Source organism: Zingiber officinale, chromosome 11A (genome assembly GCF_018446385.1).
Source record: "Zingiber officinale cultivar Zhangliang chromosome 11A, Zo_v1.1, whole genome shotgun sequence".
NCBI classification, from domain to species: domain Eukaryota; kingdom Viridiplantae; phylum Streptophyta; class Magnoliopsida; order Zingiberales; family Zingiberaceae; genus Zingiber; species Zingiber officinale.
The window spans coordinates 1342792-1357976 of record NC_056006.1 but is presented as its reverse complement, the minus strand read 5'-3'; positions in this window follow the sequence as shown (position 1 = coordinate 1357976).

Below are 15185 nucleotides of genomic sequence, written 5' to 3'. Positions count from 1 at the left end.
TTTACGATCAGGGCAACGATACGAACGCATAGAAACTTGTTTCATCAAATTCTGATGTCTCTAGGTCAAGATATAAGCTTTCGGTCTTTGATTTAATTTATTTTAAATTAATTTAAGTTTTGGGACGAATCCTGGATTCGTCCCAAATTTTGGGACGAATTTGGGACGAATCCAGGAATTCGTCCCAAAGTTTGGGACGAATTTCTGGATTCGTCCCAAATTTTGGGACGAATCCAGAGATTCGTCCCAAAAATTTAATTATCTTAAAAAAAAAAAACAAAATGGGACGCGTCATATACGGACCTAGAGACATCAGAATTTGATGAAATAAATTTCTATGCGTTCGTATCGTTGTCCTGATCGTAAATATATCCAAAAAAATATTTTTTACCAAATATATTTATTTTTGGAATTTTTTAATTCCAATTTAACCTAATTTGGTATTAAAAATTTGAATCACTTAAAATAATATTTAAAAAATATGGATGGTGATATATTTACGATCAAGGCAACGATACGAACGCATAGAAACTTTTTTCATCAAATTCTGATGTCTGTAGGTCCATATTTAAGTTTTCAGACATTAATTTACAACCGTTCACTGCACAACACCTTTTTAGTTAATAGCAACCTATATATGTATTAAAAAATATCTACCTAGAGACATCGGAATTTGATGAAATAAATTTCTATGCATTCGTATCATAGTCCTTATCGTAAATATATACATAAAAATATTTTTTAACAAATATATTTATTTTTGGAATTTTTTATTCAAATTTGACCTAATTTGGTATGAAAAATTTAAATAAATTAAATTATTAATTAAAAAATATGGATGGTGACATATTTACGATCAGGGCAACGATACGAACGCATAGAAACTTGTTTCATCAAATTCCGATGTCTCTAGGTCAAGATATAAGCTTTCGGTCTTTGATTTAATTTATTTTAAATTAATTTAAGTTTTGGGACGAATCCTGGATTCGTCCCAAAATTTGGGACGAATCCAGAGATTCGTCCCAAAGTTTGGGACGAATTCCTGGATTCGTCCCAAATTTTGGGACGAATCCAGAGATTCGTCCCAAAAATTTAATTATCTTAAAAAAAAAAACAAAATGGGACGCGTCATATACGGACCTAGAGACATCAGAATTTGATGAAATAAATTTCTATGCGTTCGTATCGTTGTCCTGATCGTAAATATATCCAAAAAAATATTTTTTACCAAATATATTTATTTTTGGAATTTTTTAATTCCAATTTGACCTAATTTGGTATTAAAAATTTGAATCACTTAAAATAATATTTAAAAAATATGGATGGTGACATATTTACGATCAAGGCAATGATACGAACGCATAGAAACTTTTTTCATCAAATTCCGATGTATCTAGGTCAAGATATAAGCTTTCGGTCTTTGATTTAATTTATTTTAAATTAATTTAAGTTTTGGGACGAATCCTGGATTCGTCCCAAAGTTTGGGACGAATCCTGGATTCGTCCCAAAATTTGGGACGAATACATAAATTTGTCCCAAATTTAGGGACGAAATTGGGAACAAAAAATATTTGTTCCTAAAAACCCTAGATCTAATTCCCAACCCGATTCTTTTTCCCTTCTCTCTTTTCTTTCCTCTCTCTCCCCCGTTCCCCCTTCTTCCCATCTGCGATTTCCTGGTTTCGGCCACATCTCCGACCGACGACGGCGTGATCTACGACGATCGGCGGTGGAAGGTTTTCGTTTGGTAAGCAAAACGCTCTCTGATCTCTCTCCGGCCCACGACGTATATTCTGAGCCTCAGCCAGCGCCGCCGCCGCCGCCTTCATGGGAGCAGAGCTACAACGACAACCCGGCTCCTCCTTTGCACCGGACCGCCGCCGCTACCCGTACGCTCCGGCAGCCTCTGCCTGGCCTCCGGCAGTCCGCTGCCTGGCCGGCGTGTGGCTGCCCGTTGCTAGGCGATGGCTGGACGGCGTATGGCTGCCGCTGTGCACCATTTTGGCAGTTGGCTGGACTGTTTATGCCTGTCGCCGTGCACCATTTTATCAGTTGTTTAAGTTAATATTCAAAAATTACTGTCTGAATTGATAATGTTCTTTTGTGCAGATCTCATTTTGACGTGATCTCAGTGTAGTTGAAGACCTGTATTTGTTGACTTCTTTTCGGTATTCTTAAGTTCGTTATTATGCATTTACTTTGTATATAAAGTTAGCTTTAAATAATTTTATTATAGTTGATTAATTGCGTTCCGTCTTTTTAATTAGCTGTTGTTTTTTGTTTTGTCTTCAATGATAAGATTTATGTATAGTTACTTTTAATAATGTTTAACTAAACAGTTGAATTCAGGTAAAATGCAGAATGAGCGAAGTTGGATGTATAACAAAAATTTGCCTAATCGTCAGGGGTTAACTCCTGAGTTTATCACTGGACTGAGGTAATTTTTAAATTTTGCATCTACTCAAGTTATGTATATGGATGGCAAGAAGATAAGGTGCGCGTGTAGAAAATGTCACAATGGGAAATTTTTATCCACCGATAAAGTTGAAGAACATCTTTGTAGATTTGGTTTTACTCCGAATTATTATAATTGGACAAGTCATGGCGAACCGTTCATATCTGATGAGGATTATGGACGGAATTTTCAAGCCTCTGCTAGTGGGGATCAGAGTTATTATGAACAATTCAATCCATATCAGAGGATGGTAATTGATGCAAGTTGTCAGAATTATATTCCCGAGACGCTTGGTGCAAGTTCTAGTTTTCCTCCAACAAGTGAACAAATGTTTGCCACTAATACATTGTCGTTGGAGGAGCCTGATGTACCAGGTCTGGATGAAATATATTACAAATTTCAAGAAGTATTGAGTGCTGCAAATGAACCATTATATTCCGGTTGTGATAGTCAGACTAAATTATCTCTCACATCCAGTTTATTAAATATAAAGGCAGATCATAATATGTCGCAAGATTGTTTTAATGATGTTGTTCAAGCGTTTGACGATACATTGCCACGTGATCACAGTTTGCCTCTTGATTTTTACAGTATGAAAAAACTGGTGAAAGATTTAGGTCTTCCAGTTGAAAGAATTGATGTTTGCAGAGATGGTTGTATGTTATATTGGGGAGATGATGCAGAAGTAGAGGTTTGTAAATTCTGTAATCAAGATAGGTATAAGACAACCAGGAGTCAACAACGACGTAAAGCACACAGCCAGTTGTTTTATTTACCTTTAACTCCTAGGTTACAAAGATTGTATGCATCAAAGGCAACTGCGGAACACATGACTTGGCATGCAACTCATCAAACAGAAGAGGGTTTAATGTGTCATCCATCAGATGCAGATGCTTGGAAAAATTTTGATAGAACATATCCAGATTTTGCAAAGGAGACTAGAAATATTAGATTATGTCTTTGTGCTGATGGATTTGCTCCGTTTGGTAAATCAGGAAGAAATTATTCTTGTTGGCCAGTTATCTTAACGCCGTATAATCTTCCACCTGGGATGTGCATGAAAACACCTTATATGTTTTTAACATTGGTTGTACCAGGTCCGCAAAATCCAAAGAAGTTAATAGATATTTATATGCAACCTCTGATAGCAGAACTTAAACAACTATGGGATGAAGGTGTTCCTACATACGATGTTCATTCTAACCAGATGTTTATACTGAAGGCTGCTCTTCTTTGGACCATAAATGACTTTCCAGCTTATGGTATGCTATCAGGTTGGAGTACTGTTGGGATCTTGGGATGCCCAATATGTATGGAGAGATCAAAGTCATTCAGATTGAAACACGGAAAGAAACCAAGTTATTTTGATTGTCATAGGCAATTCTTACCAACAAATCATAAGTTCAGAAAGAATAAAGATGAATTCACTAAAAATAGGATCGAAAGAACACTTCCGCCATTGAGATTGACAGGTCAAGATATTTGGTACAGAGTGCATCACTTTCCCTCTGTTATTGAACAACCATATGGTACAAATTATGAATATGGGAGTACACATAAATGGACTAAACAAAGTATATTTTGGGATTTACCGTATTGGTTTAGTCATTTGATACATCATAATCTCGATGTAATGCATATTGAGAAGAATGTTTTTGATAATCTGATAAATACTGTGATGGATATCACCGGAAAAACAAAAGACAATCTCAATGCAAGAAAAGATATGCGACTCATATGTAAAAGACCCACTCTTGATGTCGATGAAAATAGTAGAGGACCAAAGCCAAAGGCAATTTATACATTAAATAAGGATCAAAGACGTGTCCTATGTGAATGGTTGAAATCTTTGAAATTTCCAGATGGGTATGTCTCTAATCTTGGAAGATGTGTTGATATGAAAGAATGGAAGTTAATTGGTATGAAAAGTCATGATTGTCATATCATAATGCAAAGACTGATTCCTATTGCTTTTAAGGAACTCTTACCACAATTTGTATGGGGAGCGATTACGGAGTTAAGTATTTTCCTACATGATATTTGCTCAACAGTTTTGAAACGTTCACACATGGAGAAGTTAGAGAGAGATATTCCAATCATTTTGTGCAATTTGGAAAGAATATTTCCACCCTCTTTTTTTGACTCCATGGAGCATCTTTTGGTTCACTTGCCATATGAGGCCAAAGTTGGAGGACCCGTTCATTTTCGGTGGATGTATCCATTTGAGAGGTAGAGTGTGTTATTTGTATAATTCGAATGTTTGAATGAAAAAAAAATATTTCTACTCCTGGATTATTTATATATATATATATATTTAATATAATTTTATATATCTTCAACAGATTCTTATATCATTTGAAGAAAAAGGTGAAAATAAAGCACGAGTTGAAGCCTCTATTGTTAATGCATACATTGTGGAGGAAGTCACCACTTTTGCATCATATTATTTTGAACCTCATGTTCAATGCAAAAGGCGAAGAGCGGGCAGAAATGATGAGGGTCCTATTGATCCAAATGTTACCTCATTTTCAATTTTTAACTACCTTGGTCGACCAAGTGGACCATGTAAACAAAGATACTTAACTGGTAAAGAATGGCGGTAGCCCAAACATATATTTTACTAAATTGTCCAGAAGTATCATCATATTACGAGTAAGTATATATTTTTATTTTTATTTCTTTATTTTTTCAATTATTTGTGTAACAATATGTTTTTTTGAGTAGGATATTTACCAACTTATATTCTGAATTATCGGCACAAGAGTTCGATCGATTTTGTGAAGAAGAATTTGCTGCATGGTTCAAATCATATGTAAGTAAAAAATCTATATTTGTGTGATACATATGCATACTTTTAACAATTTGTGTTTTGACCTTAGGTTCAAGCTAATCAATCTCACCTTGAACAAGAATGGCTAATCCATCTGTCATGGGGTCCAAATTCATGCGTACGCACTTGGCCAGCATATTTCATAAATGGATATAATTTTCATACTCAAGACTATGGAATGGGCAAGAATACCATGAATAGTGGGGTGTGCGTATCGTCATCCAATGAAGGAGGTCCAAGTAATGATTTTTATGGTTTGTTGGATGAAATTATAGAAGTAGAATACCCAGGACCACAAATGCAAGTTATATTATTTATGTGTCGCTGGTTTGACCCTGTTAGAGGGATGAAAGTGCATCCACATTATAATTTAGTTGAAATAAATCATAAGAGATTTTATAAGAGATATGAACCATTTGTGTTGGCACAACAAGCAATTCAAGTATTCTATTCTTCATATCCGAGTTTGAAACGCGATAAGATTGATTGGTGGGCTGTTTGTAAAACTAAAGCACGAAAAAAAATTGAGGCACGTTGGGAAAACATTGCATATCAACAAGAGGAAGTTTCAAATACCTTTCAGACTGAGGAATATATTATTCCAACTTTACGAGATCCCAACGGTGTAGTAATCAACGTAGATAGAAGTGAAATTGATGATGATGATGATGATGAGGAGGAGGAGGAGGAGGAGGAGGAGGAGGAAGAGGAAGAGGAAGAGGAGGAGGAAGAGGAAGAGGAGGATGAGGATGATAATGACAATGATGACTTTGATTTTTGATGATGGGTAAGTTTTGTTAGCTTATTTAAAGAAATTTCCCATATTTTATTGTATATACTGTCTCTTTTATAATTTGATTTACTTTATCTGTTAACACATTGTATTTATTCCTACAGGTCATCAGAGGTCACATTTCATAAATTTCCCCTCCATCCTTTTCCATAATCTTTACATAAAAATGGTAAGTTTTTAATTATCCTTTGTTATGTATTAGATCTGTAATTAACTTTATTAAATTGTTGAAATTTCCAGCATATATTTCGACGTGGTGGACGTAGACGGCGACCACAGGACCAGACACATCCATCACCTGCCAGTGAACCTAATCCACCCCCTACTCAAGCAGGCCCATCCCATGTGTCTTCTCCACCGGCATCATATTCTCCTGCCAGTGTACCTATGCCACCCCTTCATCAGCCGGGCCCTTCTCATGTACCTTCTGCACCGGTTTCATATTCGCCGCCACAAGTACCTTACCCAGAACAGTTACCTGTCCACTCAGATCCTCCTGACTCAGCAAGAAATTCATTTGCTGAGTTTAGGAATGATAGAGCCCCTTTAGTCCCCATCGGTGATTCGTAAGTACTATAAAATATTTTATTTGTTAGATCTATCTTAATTATATAATATCATTATTTTGTAATTTAATGCAGCTTTGAAAATCCGGTACAAGTTGTTCGAGAAATAAATAGGATCGTGAACAACCATTGGGGAGGGGATTCTTTGACATATTCAAGCACTCCACCAGCCACAAAACAACTTTGGTGGAGCGAGTTCAAAGTAAATTTTCTTAACTTTACTTCAATTTTACAGTGATTATATAATAAAATAAATTTCTATTTCAGCGCTTAAATAATTGGGACCCGAATGACGAAATGGAGATACGAAGAATATTTAAAAAGAAATGTGGTGATCACATTAGACATGTATTAAGTCACGCAAAGAGTCGGCGGAAAAAACCAAACTTCATCACTGAAGAAAATTGGGAGAGGATCACTCTATTTTGGGCAACGGAGGAAAGTAAACAAAGGAGTGACCTGAATAGAATGAATCAATCTCACAATTCTGGTGACTCAAGTGCTATATATGCGGGAGGCTCTATTAACATAGATGAGCATAGACGGAGAATGGTAATAGTTTCACTCTTTCACAAATTTTTAATATATATCAAATTATTTCGTTATTTGAAATAATGTTTTTTTAGACCAAGGAGACAGGGAAGGAGCCTTCTTTCATTGATGCTTTCACTCGCACTTTTAAAAAAAAAGATAACACATGGAGTGGGGCGAGAGCAAAAGCAGTCAAGGTTGGAATTAATTTTTATTTTACCTTAATATATGGTTTAAATTTAATTATTTACCTACCATTATTGTCTTAATATTATATGTGTTTCTATTATATCTAATCAATATCGTATGTGTTTTACAAAACAGGAAAAATATGATCAACTCGAGCTAGCTCAAACATGCTCACAAGCTGGCATCGATAGTCAGGGGTCTGAGGAGTCTGTTGGCAATAATTTGAGTTTATGGTTAGAGGCCAGTGGAGGACCAAAAGGGGGAAGGATATTGGGGATGGGTTCCTTGAGTAGAACCCAAAGATTAGTTGGAACTTCTTCCTCCACATCAGCACTTACGACCCAAGTAAATACCTTGACTGATGAGGTTAGCCATCTGAAGGAAATAATTTCGCAAAGAGACCAAGAAAGGGTGCAAAGAGACCTAGAACGGGCTAATTTGGAGAAAGATATTAGAGAAATGCGCCGACAACAAGAATTTATTATGCAACACCTTCAGTTGAGCTCCGCTCAATGTCAGAATCCTCCCAATGATGACGATGATGATGCCTACGATGATAACGATGATGGCGGTGATGATTTTTGATAATTTTAATAATGTATAATGATTTTTTTTTCTTATGTTTACTGCTTTACACATTAATCAATGGTTTTTAACTTTTCAACTCTGCCATTTGTAGGTTAAGTCTTGCACTGTTCCACTGTCAATGTATGAGATGACTTATCTTTGACGTAGACTAATCTATATGATTCTTAGTTGTGTACCAGTAACAAAATTAAAGCATAATTAGGCAATATGAATGAAGTCTCTAATACTCTGACTTTATTTTTTTCCTGATTTGATAATGTTGTTTGTGCAGGTCTCAAGTTGGTCTGATCTCAGTGTAGTTGAAGACAGCTGTTCACCTCTTTTCGGTATTCCTAAGTTCTTTAATATGCATTGACTGATCTATATATAAAGTTAGCTTTAAATAATTATGTTATAGTTGTTTAATTATATAAAGTTAACTTTAAATAATTATGTTAAAATTAACTTTAAATAGTTGTTTAATTGTGTTCATTCTTTTTGATAAGTTACTCTTTCTTGTTTTATCTTCAATGATAATGATGCATAAAAGTTCTGAATTTGATCTATGTATAGTTTCAAAACTATATAGATACATAAAAGTTTTATATTTCATCTAGAATTACATTACACTATTCTAAAATTCTTTACTAGATAACGATGCATCCTCCTACCTTAATATTTTGTAAAGAGTTGTTAAAAATGTGCTAAACTTATTCATATGAAATTGTCAACTAGTTAACACAATGAAATGAACAATTATTTTAAACATCCTTTAGTTTACATTAAATATCAACCAAAGACAAACCTATAAATTCAGCAAATTAAAATGAAAAATAAAGTTAACTAAGTGAGAAAATTTAAACCCTAATATCATACTTCACAATATCTCTCTCTCGTTTTCTCTATATGATGTGTCAATTATATTAGGTTGTATCGTAGTTACGATACATGTACTTAGCTTCAAAATAATTCTTATAATTTTCTTTACCGTTGTTATGACATAGATGATTCATATCGTTGGTAAATATGACTTTTATTATATTTAGGCCTTTTATTAGAATGTTTAAGGAATTTCATATTTATGTTTTGTTTCCAATTATTCTTTTTACATGGTCATATCGTATAATATTTACAATCTTTCTTGTTAGACATGATCTAGTTTATTTGTTTGTTGTTATGTAGGCAAAAGAGATTTGATGGGGATCAAAGATTTTGTGGCTCATGAAGATGACTATATGTATTCTTAGTGTTGTTGGTTGGATGATGGATTTATAAAACATTGGGTTGTTGAACTTTGTATCATATTTTCTAGTAGCTTGAACAAGATGGATATTGTAAACTTTGTTGCAAACTTTATACTTCTTGAATTATGAGTTGATCGATGTGTTGAATGTTAAATTTGTATGTGTTGAATGTTAAATTAGGATGTGTTGAATGTTAAATTAAATTGTGTTGAATGCATATTATTTGTTATTTGAATTTGGTTTGTATGTATTTGGATTGTATTGCAGAAAGAGATTGAAGCTGGAAAAAATTATTTGAAATAGGGACGAATTTGGCAACGAAAATTATTTGTCCCCATTCTATCGTAATTTGGGACAAAATTATTTTCGTCCCAGAATTCGTTCCAGATTTTGGGACGAATTTTGGGACGAATCCACAAAATTCGTCCCAAATTTCGTCCCAGAATCTGGGACGAATTGTGGATTCGTCCCAAAATTCGTCCCAGATTCTGGGACGAATTTTGGGACGAATCCACAAATTTCGTCCCAAATTTCGTCCCAGAATTTGGGACGAATTCTGGGACGAAAAATTATCTGGTGTGTAATGAGCTTGGCAAGTTTTTGTTGCGAAATTCGTTGCCAGTTTTGCAACAAATTTATTATTCGTTGCAAAATTAGGAACAAAGATGGCAACAAAAATAATTTTGTCCCCGAATTTGTCCCCAAATTCGTTGCAATATTAGGGACAAACTTGGCAACAAAATATAATTTGTCACCGAATTCGTCCCCAAATTTGTTGCAAAAATCAAGACAATTTTGGCGGATAATTTATATAAATTCGTCCCTAAATTTGTTCCTAGGTTTGCAACAAAAACAGTTTTCGTTGCAAATTTCTATACTTTTTTGCAACGAATTTGGGGACGAAAATTTTTTTCGTCGCCAAATTCGTCCCCAAATTTGCAACAATCCATAATTCGTTCCAAAAGTTGGCATCAACCATTTTGGGACGAAAAAATTTTCGTCCCAAAATTTGTCGCAAAAATTTTTGCAACGAATTTTTTTTCAAAATTCGTCCCCAATTTTGTCCCGAAATCCCTTATTTTTTGTAGTGTATGTAATGAAACATATAAGTTGATTGCAAGGCAAATGAAAATTTTAATTTTATGACTTTTTTGTGAAAGAAAGAACTCCAACCATTTTATTTTACCTAAAATACCTTCCCTTACTCATCAAATTGAGTAATATAGTTAAGTGACTTAAAAAAGAAATATCTATGTAGCTATTGGTTGAAACAATAACAATGCTAAAAATTTGGCAAAGGGTATATTTACTTATTCAATCTCAAATCCAAATTTCAAAGCATTAGGGCAAACTTTGATCACTTTTATCATGGTAATAATTGTATTTCTTTTATATAAAAGTTGTCTCTTTAGTAAATTTTATAAGGTAACTTGATCAAAAAGTATTATGTTCCTTATAATGTTAGATAATTTCGTCTTGATTTTTTTTTTAATAATTCAGCTATCCAACTCTCTAAATCGATTAATTCTGGAGATGATTAATTTGATCCTACACAAATTTTCTAATGACCACCATAATAAATCTAGAAAACATCAAGTGGCCTGATAATCACAGTCGGACTTTTTAAAATTAATCATGCTAGGCAAATTCCTTTGTTGGGAATTAATCCTAAATGTTCATGTTGATGGCATTATTGCCTTGTCATTTGTATTTTGCTCCGAGTCTTAGGATTTATGATGCATTAATTCAAGTTATCATGCATAACTTTAATTATATGATTATAAAAAAATCATCACATAATTAAAATTATGGGGAATAAAATATAATCTAATGTTGTTTGGTTTAATCTTTAGAATACTAATTTAGGGGGGAAAATTTAGAAAAAAAAATTTTGGGATATTTTTTTTGTTAACTGTAAAATTACATAAAATCTCACATTTCCAAAGTAATCACATTTTGAGTTATATCTCCATCTGTTTAACGTCGACTGTTGAATTAAGAAGGTAAAAGGACACATTTTCCCATTCATGTTCCCGTCCTTTCAACTTTCTCCATTAATGGAGGTAGGAGAAGAGTCATCTTCCTCTTAGGGCATCTCAAATCGTTAAAATTTTGAATGAGCTTTTTTTAGAATTCTAACATGTCACATCAATATTATAAAAACTCATTGAAATATTCCCAATCGTTAAAGCTTTGAGTGAGCTTTTTTTTGTAATTCTCTCAACATATAATTATATGGTTCCATACATATTACATCAATTTCAATACAAATCTACTATTCTCTCCACAATTTTAAAAAAACCTGCATACAATTTTTTCATTTAATATCTTTATATAGTTTTCATTTGATATTTTAATTAATTATAATCTTTAATTTAATTTATTTATAATTAACAATTAATAAATTAATTAATTTATAATTTTTAATTTAATATAATTTATTGTTTTATTTAATATTTAATTATTTTATAAATTTAATTTAATTATAGTCATTTGTATATTTTTTAAACTTATCTCAAATATATTATTTTTTTTAAAAAATAATTTTAATTATTACTAATTATTTATAAATTGAAACATTATAATTAGTTCAACAAATAATTTATTTTTAAATTATTTAAAAAGGGTCATGTACATTAATTATTAACTCCACCTTTAAGAGAAAAAATAAATTTGAAAATTCAAACCTGTTCTTAAATTAAAAACTTCAAATCTCACCTACACAATCATAAAAAAAATTTTAATGAGATTTTTAAATTTTACAAATCTTTGATAAAATTTACATCGAAGATGCTCTTATAAAAAAGGGTCCAAGGCAATCGGTGAAAAGTGTGCAATCAAAAGAGAACACCAAAAGCAAACAGCGAATTTTGATTCGTGGAACTTTGAATTTTTTTTTTTATTCCTTCGTTATCATTCTTCCAATGACATATTCTTCTTCCAATTTTATTCTCTGAGCATTGTAGATTTTATCATTTTATACGAATTTATCTTACTGCCAGTAATGATATCAGAACATATTTTCAGGAGAGTAAAAATTCTGTCAGAGGCCGCATAGTCACACTAGGAAAAATCAACTGTCATATTTTTCTCCGTCGCCAAGACCGACGTGGCCACTAGCGACCTACGTCCTGAGCTGGCCGCATGGGAAATCTGGAGATTGGTTGGCCAATGGCCACCATGTTTGTCATGACGGAAAAAGCCCGGCGTGAGCAGAAAAAAAAGTGACGAAGCACAGGGAATGAGAAATATTTGATTTTTATAAATAAAAAGAATAATAAATTCTCTTCTCTCGGAATTCTCACGCGAATCCTGTCAACGAAAAGTTTATTTTAATACATGTATTGAAACTTTTTTCAATCAGAAATGTGAGAACCTCTCACGTGACTGAACAAATTTGGTTCATATGAACTACGTGAATTTGTCCAATCAATTCAGGTTTAAAATATTAATTGACTTAATTAGATCAGATTACTTTTTTTAATCCTAATATAGTTTAAATTATTAATTAATTTAATTAGATCAGTTTAATTCAATCAGATCAAATTAAATAATTAATTGGGTCTGAATTTGATAAATCTAAGATTAAATTAAATGAGATTCAATTAAATAATAACAATAAATAAGTTTAGGCTATCCCTATCTAATTAAATCAGTTTTAATGAGGACAAGAAATTAAACTAATGCTTATGATTCAGTTTCTCAATTGATCAGTCAGTCAATTGGAGCTCCGCAAATAAAGAAAATTTATTTTTCTTATTTGCCTATGGATTATGTGTGTTTGTTCTATACATATGTGTGAATTGAATTAAATTTGTTTTGTTACTGATTTGTCAATTTTATACTAACATTATTATTTTCAATTCCAAATATCACGAATAATATACATGATGACTCGTTGCGATGTGTGACATAATGAGCTATGGGAGAAGATTCAAGAGATCAATATGACCCAGTTTATGAAGTCAGAGGACATATTAGACGACTTGACTGATTATTCTAGAAACTCGAGCATAAAGAGTTTTCAATCTTGGATAATTACAGGATTTGGACATTGATTCAATCATTGTCAAAATATCCCAAGATGGTAGCACATCATATATGGGGTTTCTGAAGGGCATACCTCATATGCAGAGTTGTGTGTGGAGCTATGTCACCATGTGGAGCAAGAGAATCTTGAAGAGTTTGAGGAGGATCCAAAAGAGGATCAAAATATGGACCAAATGGAGAATCTTGGAGTTGACCTACCTAAGATTGCCCAATCAAATTTAGAATGAAAGGGATAGTGTTGCCCACTACACTAGTGTTTGTCCTAGTGAGAATGATATTAGCTTATTTAGTTTATTAGAGTTTTATTGTTGTTACTATCGTTATGTACGAATAATATTTACTCATTTAATTTATGAAAATAATATAGTAGAAATTGTTGTTATATACGAACATCGTTATATTTTATGAAAAAAAGGAATGTCATGTGTTAACAGTCTTAAAAGAATGATAAGTTCATTTAAATGATGAGTTTATTTCATGATTTGTTCACTTACTGATTAGTTTATTTGATGAGATGTGTGTAATATAACTGATCAATGTTAATTAGATTAGAACATATGAATAATGAGTAGAAACATAATTACCACTTGATTTTGTAAATCAATTCTAATTTACATTGAGTTAATCATTAGTTACGTACATATGAATTACACTAAAATACCAAATAATGTATTTATTTATGATAGATTATGACTACTAAAAATATCATAGCTGAACTTAATAAGGGAGAGAAATTTAATGGAGATAACCACAAAATCTGACACCTCAAGATAAAATATATTCTGAGGAATAAGAATCCTAGAGATTGTTTATCAGTTTATAGATGAACCTACATATGGTTCTACAATACAGCATAAACGAGACATAGATGCCTATAATACATGGAAGAAAAAGGATTCCACTACTAGGGGTATATTGATTAGTTCAATGGTGGATGATCTAGTCTTTGAGTACGAGTCATTTTAATAGGCTCATCACTACAAGAAAAACCCTCATAGACATCGGTGGAACAACAACGGTTTTAAGCAAAAACCGATGTCTTTGAGTATTTTACACCGATTTTTCTAAAAACTGGTGTCTATGAGCGCAGATTTTCGCTCATAGACATCGGTTTTTTAGCTGGTGTCTATGAGCACCTTTTTTTTGTTAATAGACACCGGTTTTAACAGCGGTTTTTAAAACCCGGTGTTAATGAACAAAAAAAAATAATTTAATTTTTTCACCGGCCAAAATTTACAACACTTCACAAAATTCCCTCCAAACCTAAACCAATATCGTGCCCCTTCTCTCAGCCTAAACCTAAACCTCAGCCTCATCTCCCTCTTCCCCTTCCGCCGCCTCGCCCTCGGAGATCTCGCTGTCGCCGTCCCCTTCGTTTGCAAGTCCTGGTACCGCACCTCCCTCGACCCTAGCTGCTGGCGCCGCCTCAACTTCCACTCCCTCGATTTCACGCCCTGGAGCCCTTTCTCCCGCGCCTTTGCGCTCCGCTACTGCCTCCACTCCCCCCTCTCCTTCTCCGCCTTCCTCCGTTTCGCCCTCCACTGCTCCCGCGGCGTCGTCGACCAACTCGCCTTCCCCCTTTCCTCTGCCGTCCCCATCCACGACCTCGCCTATGCCTCTGTCAAGTGAGTCTACGCCTCCTTCTGGTTTCGTCGCCCTCATCGCTCACTACCTGTTCGACGAATTTGCTCATCGATTATTAGCGCAGATGCCTGAGATTGAAGGCGCTGGCTTTGCCGGACAACCTGATGTTGGAGGACGACCTTCGAATCCCGGAGTTGGTGTGGCGGTGGAAGGATCTGGAGCATCTGGAGATGGAGATAGTTGGCATCTTCGCCCCGCCCATCCTCTCTTCCTCGCGCTCCTGCAATCTGTCCTTTGCTATCCCCATCTCCCTCCCCAAACCTTTGTCTTTCGCCACCTCTTCCCTCCCGCGCCTTCACTCACCTCCCTCGCGAAA